This window comes from Elephantulus edwardii, unplaced genomic scaffold (genome assembly GCF_000299155.1).
Source record: "Elephantulus edwardii isolate Elephantulus edwardi_28Jun2011 unplaced genomic scaffold, EleEdw1.0 scaffold00209, whole genome shotgun sequence".
NCBI classification, from domain to species: domain Eukaryota; kingdom Metazoa; phylum Chordata; class Mammalia; order Macroscelidea; family Macroscelididae; genus Elephantulus; species Elephantulus edwardii.
This window is the reverse complement of record NW_006399959.1, coordinates 2,546,077-2,552,764: the sequence shown is the minus strand read 5'-3', so window position 1 is coordinate 2,552,764 and position 6,688 is coordinate 2,546,077. Positions and strand designations below refer to the sequence as shown.

The 6,688-nt window shown below is 38.5% G+C and overlaps 1 pseudogene; it reads left to right on the top strand.

Annotated features, from left to right (window-relative positions):
- The first annotated feature begins 230 nt into the window (after window positions 1-230).
- LOC102864400 lies at window positions 231-1,093 on the top strand (annotated as a pseudogene).
- The last annotated feature ends 5,595 nt before the right edge of the window (window positions 1,094-6,688 follow it).

Below are 6,688 nucleotides of genomic sequence, written 5' to 3'. Positions count from 1 at the left end.
TCAGTCTGAATGCTGAGCAAATAATTTGAGAAGCTGGACTATATGAAGAATAACATGGCATCAGGATAGGAAAAAGAATCATCAACAGCCTATTTTATGCAGATGACAGTCTTGCTTACTGAAAATGAATAGACCTTGAAAAACCTGCTGCAGCTTTCTGTGCTACCTTCAGAATGGTCCATGTGGTGTTGTACTGGTTCCTGTTGTAACTTAAAGAGGAAACTTCTATAATGTCCAGAGCCCTTGATGTTCAGTAGATGTAGGGGAAAGATGCCCTCAAATTCCTTGCAGCAGGAACATACTTGGGCAGCACTAACCTTTACTTCCAATGGAACAGTACGTCTACAAAAAGGAATCTGCATCATAAGCACCTGAAGAGGACGTGGGTGAAGCTTGTGTTGGTTTCTTGGGCTGTTGTTGCCACTGGAATTCCAACTGATATTGGCATCATATCCTCCAAAAATACTAGCCAGAGAGCTGTGCTGAAGTTTGCTGCTGTTCCTGGAGCCACTCTTATTGCCAGACACTTTGCTCCTGGAACCTTCACTAACCAGGTCCAGGCAGCCTTCTGGGAGCTCATGTTCTGGTGGTTACTGATCCCAGGGCCAACCACCAGCCTCTGACAGGAGTGTCTTATGTTAACTTGCTGACCATTGCCCTGTGTCACACAGGTTCTCCTCTGTGCTACACAGAATTGTTATCCAACGCAACAACAAGGGAACTCACTTTCTGAGTCTGATGTGGTGGAAGTCCTGTGCATGCATGGCACAATCTCTTGGGAGCATCTATGTGAGCTCATGCCTGATCTGTACTTCTACAGAGATCTGGAAGAGATGGAAAAGGAAAAGCAGGCTACAGTTGAAAAGGCTATGACCAAGGAGGAGTTTCAGGGAGAATGGACAGCACCTGTTGCTGAATTTACTGCTTCTCAGCCTGAGGTTTCAGACTGGTCTGAAGGTGTGCAGATGTCCTGTGTGCCTATTTAGCAGTTCCCTACTGAAGACTGGACTGCTCAGCCTGCAACTGAAGACTGATCTGCACCCTCCACTGATCAGGCCACTGATGGGTTGGAATAACTACTGAACGGGTTTAAATGGATTTTTCAGTCTTTTAAAAAGTGGAAATAAGTGGCTGGCATGGACAGAGGGAGGCAGAGCCAGGGTACAGCCTGCACACGAGGAGGGAACCTTCTCAGTGCTACCTATACAATGAAGGTACAAATAACTACAAATCCCAAAAGTTTGTGGGTCAACGCCATCTTTAAATTTTGGGGTTCTCAGGCCTTTGGCCCTTCGGCCAGGAAGACAACAGTATATACCAAATCTGTAGGATTTATCAACCTCCTCTGGAAAACTCGTGTACCATGGAGGATTACGTTACTTTGAGAAACAAACTGCTGTCTGGCCTGACCATGTGGGTCCTCTTAACTCAAACAACAGAGAGATCCTGGGCATCTTGACAGAAGTGAGAAGCCATCTCCAGAAGGGAACAACAGGCTTCCTTCTTCATGCCCAGATCCCCCCACACCCCTCCCAGCATGCATCTGTATGTGCATGTCTCCCTTCTCTGCCCACACGTGTGTCTGCATGTACACCCACCTTACATGTATCTGCTCATGTGCCTGCCCAGCCTTCTGCTGGAGCAGTGACATCAGATCAAGAACCAGCTATCACCTCAGACATGAAAAACTCTAGCACATCAATGTCCCAAAAGAAGCAGGGTACCTCACTTGCCACACAAGCCCAAAAGACATAGTAGCAATGGATTTACTGAAGCCAGAAAGTCTGATGGAACTTTCTGACACAGAATTTAAAAAGAACAATGACTGAATATTTTCAATGGGTGAAAAACAAACTTGAAGAATTACAGGATACTGCAAGCAAAAACCAGGAGAAGCTTAAAAAAACAATCCAAAACAATGCAGATAAAACAAACAAGGCATTAGAGGTGCTGGAAAAACAAGAAACCATCATCCAAAACATGAGGTCCAAGGTTTCAGATGCTGTCAACATGATGGAGGGATATATGAACAGAGTTAAAGAGATGGGACACAGAATCAGTGAAATAGAAGATAGAATTGTCACCATGGATCTGCTAGAGCAAAAAGCAGAATAAAAAAAGAAGGAAACAGAAGAAAACCTAAGAATAATGTGGGACACCATCAAGAGAAATAACATGTGCATCATAGGAATCCCAGAACAGGAAGAAGCAAATAAAAATACTGAGAAAGTTGTGGAAGAATTACTAGAGGAAAACTTCCCAGCATAATGAACAATGAGAGCATATATATTCAAGAAGCTGAGCGAACACCATATAGAATAGACCCTAAAAGAAAAACACAAAGGCATATCATAGTCAAATTTGCCAGAACCAAAGATAAGGAGAGAATTCTAGAGAGATAGAGAAACCTATCAAGGAGAGCAGATAAGATTGAAGGCTGATTTCTCAGCAGAAACCATGCCAGCAAGAAGACAATGGAATGGTCTCTATTGAACACTCAAAGAACACAACTGTCAACCAAGAATACTTGGTTGTAACCAGCAAAATTGTCTATCAAATATGAAGGAGAGATCACGATAGTCCCAAAAACACAGAACCTAAGGGAGTTTGTAAAAACAAGACCATCATTACAGGAAACACGGAGAGACATCCTTCTTACAGAGGTGTCACAGAAAGTAGGATGAACTAAAGTAACTAGCAATAATGCCAAAAAGAACTCAGCAAAATGGTAGCAATAAAACCATGGCTCTCAATAACCACACTGAATATGAATGGTTTAAATGCACCACTGAAGAGAAGAAGAGTAGCAGATTGGATAAAAACTCAAAATCCATTCATATGTTGTCTACAAGAGACATATCTGAAAAATGAAGATAAAGAAAGACTAAAAATAAAAGGGTGGGGAAAAATATACTAAGCAAATGGCAACCAAGGGAAAAAAAGCAGGAGTAGTGATATTAATCTCTGATAAAATAAATGTCAATACAAAAACCATCACAAAGGCCAAAAGAAGGTCACTACATAATGCTTAAAGGATCAATAAACAAGAGGACATAAAAACAATAAATATCTATGCACCAAATGAAAGACATGCAAAATATATAAAACAAACATTAACAAAATTGAAAAAGAAAATAGACAACACTACTATTGTAGTTGGAGACTTCAATACACCACTCTCAAGAAAAGGTAGAACTACCAGGTAGAAACTCAACAAAGACACTAAAGAATTAAACCACACAATAAAACAACTCCATTTCATAGATATTTATAGGCTAATGCACCAAAAAAAGCATAGTATACCTTCTTTTCCAATGTGCATGGAACTTTCTCCAGAATAGATCACATTCTATGTCATAAGGCAAGCATCAATAAATTAAAAAACCTATAAATAATACAAAGCATCTTCTCAGACCAAAATGCCACAAAATTAGAAATTAATAACAAGAGGATAAAAGAGAAAAAAGCCATACATTTGGAAGCTGAACAACAACTTGCTTGAACATGAATGGGTACTAGAAGAAATAAAAAATGAAATTAAAAAGGTTCTTGAAACAAATGACAATAAAAACACCACATACCAAAACCTCTGGGAAACAGCCAAAGCATAATCAGAGGTCAATTTATAGCAATAAATTTTCCTTCCATTAAAAGGAAGGAAAAAATGATCATTTACTCTCTGACCCAACATCTCCAACAAATTGAAAGAGAACACCAAGAAAACCTGACACCCTTTAAAAAATATGAAAATATAAAAATTAGAGCAGAAATAAATAGAAAACAAACAAACAAAAACCAAATTGAAACCATCAACAAAACCAGGAGTTGATTCTTTGAAAAGGTCAATAAAATCAATAAGCCATAGCAAAACTAATGAAAGACACAAATAATCCAAAGAAGAGATGAAACAGGCAACTATATCAAACAAATATGAAAACATTTAGGTAATGAACAAATACTTAGAAATGCACAACTTACCTAATGTGACACCAACCAAAATTGAACACTTGAATAGCAATAAAACAATTTCCAACCAAAAAAAAGTCCTGGACCAGATGGTTTTACAAGCGAATTTTATCAAACATTCAGAGATTTTTTTTTATTTAAACATTTAAACTCTGAAAGCATTTAATTTATCTTAAGTCCTACAATCGTGAAGATGGCAAAGTTACATTGCAAAGAGGTAGCTGTGAGATATTTTGGGGTTTTTAAAAATACTGGATTATTTAAGACTGAGTTTTCATAAAGGATTAAGTTCATGTGTCCCTAGGAAAGTGTTAGGAACACCACTGTTGTTATCAGCTGCTGCCAAGTTTACTAAGACTGATAATGACACTATGAACAGCAGATATGTACTCTGCCCTGCCCTGTGCCATTCTCATCATCTCTGATATAACTGAACCTATTATGACCATTACTGTGTTAATCTATCTTTTTAAGTGTCTTCCTCTCTTTTGCTGACCCTCCACCTTTCCATGCATGACGTCTTTATCCAACGATAGGCTCCTCCTAGAAATATGTGTGATAAAATTTCACCATCCTAGCCTCTAACGAGAGCCCTGCTTGTACTTTCTCTAAGACCTATTTGTTTGTTCCTTTGGCATTACACAGGATATTCTGAAGGAACTCAGAATTGATGACCTCGTGGTAAGGCTACACTGTCAACCCAAGGCACATGGTTTGAATCCACCAGGAAAAGATGGGCAATCAACTCCTGTATGATTTCCTGCCTCTGAAAACCCACTAGAGGGTGAGCTATGAGTTGGTTCCAATATAGCAGCACTGGACAACAACAATATGGGATATTTGGAACTGTTTTCCAGCGGCACAACTCAATGACATTGAATGTTCTTCTGCTTCCTTGGTTATTGTCCAACTTCGAGATGTGTAGTAAGTAATAGAAAAGACCATGGATTAAAAAAAAAAAACACACCCTATTTCAGAAAATAGAAAAAGATGGCATTCTCCCAGACTCATTTTATGAAGCAAACATATGCTTAATACCAAAGCCAGGTAAAGACACCACCAAAATAGAAAACTATAGGCCAATATCTCTTATGAATATAGATGCAAAAATCCTAAATACAGTCCTGGCCAGTAGAATCCAATGATCCATAAAAAAAAATAAATAAATCACCAAGGCCAAGTGGGATTCAAAACAGGTATGCAAGGATAGTTCAACATAAGAAAAATAATCAATGTAATTCATTACATTAACAAAGCAAAGAACAAGAACCACATGATTCTATTAGTTGATGCAGAAAAGGCCTTTGACAAAATCCAACACCCTTTCCTGATTAAAACACTCAACAAAATAGGTTTAGAGGGGAATTTCTTCAACATAGTAAAAAGTATGTAAGCAAATCCAAGAGCCAACATTGTTCTCAATGAAGAGAGATTAAAGGTATTCCCTTTGAGAACAGGAACTAGGCAAGGATGTCCACTCTCACCTCTCTTATTCAATACTGTATAGAAGTCTTAGTGATAGCAATAAGAGGAGAGAAGGAAATAAGAGGTATCCAAATTGGCAAAGAGGAGGTAAAATTATCTCTCTATACAGATGACATGATAGTATACTTAGAAAACCCCAAAGACTCACCAAGAAAACTACTAGACATAGTTGACCAATTCAGCAAAGTGGCAGGATACAAGATCAATGTACAAAAATCAGTTGGATTTCTCTACAGTGTCAAAGAGAAAACAGAACTGGAGCTTAGAAAAACAATACCCTTCACAATAGCTAATTATATAATTAAATACTTGGGAGTAAATCTAACCAGAAGCATATAGGATCTATTACAAAACATTACTACAAGAAACAAAAAGAGACCTGGAGAAATGGAAGAATATCCCTTGCTCATGGATAGGAAGATTCAATATTGTGAAAATGGCAATGCTACCAAAGGCAATTTGCACATTCAATGCAATCTGAATACAAATACTGATTCCATTCTTCAACGAGATGGAAAAGGCTATCTCCAATTTAATTTGGAATGGAAAGAGGCCCAGAATAAGCAAAGCACTCTTTCAAAAGAGAAAGAAGGTAGGAGGCATGTCACTCCCTGATTTCAAATCCTACTACACTGCTGTAGTGGTCAAACAGCATGGTACTGGTACAATGACAGACACATAGATCAATGGAATAGAATTGAGAATCCAGAAATCAGCCCATCTACCTATGGTCAACTGATTTTTAACAAGGAGATGAAATCAGTCAAGTGGGGAAATGACAACCTTTTTAACAAATGGTGCTGGCAAAATTGGAAAACTACCTGCAGAAAACTCAAGCAAGAGAACTCTACACCTCACTCCATACACAAAGGCCAACTCAAAGTGCATCATGAACCTAGGACTAAAACCAAGGATCATTGTTTTGTGTGTACTGTCAAATCAGATCTGACTGGTACAGGAGGAGATTGTCCCTCCTTCTCCAGCAGAGCATCTGGTGGATTTGAACCACATAACTCTTTGATTGCCATGCAGCTTCTTGCCACTAGGCCATCAGAGCTCCCTAAAACCAAGGATCATAAACGTCATTAAAGAAAAGCTTGGAAGAACACTAGAAGTCCTAATCCACAACATAAAGAGTCTTCCAAGAAATCATAGAACATACAAAATATGATCATTTTATTTCCAGCCTCATTTCTGTCACTATTCCATCTTTATTGTTTCCAACTTTTGCACTCAA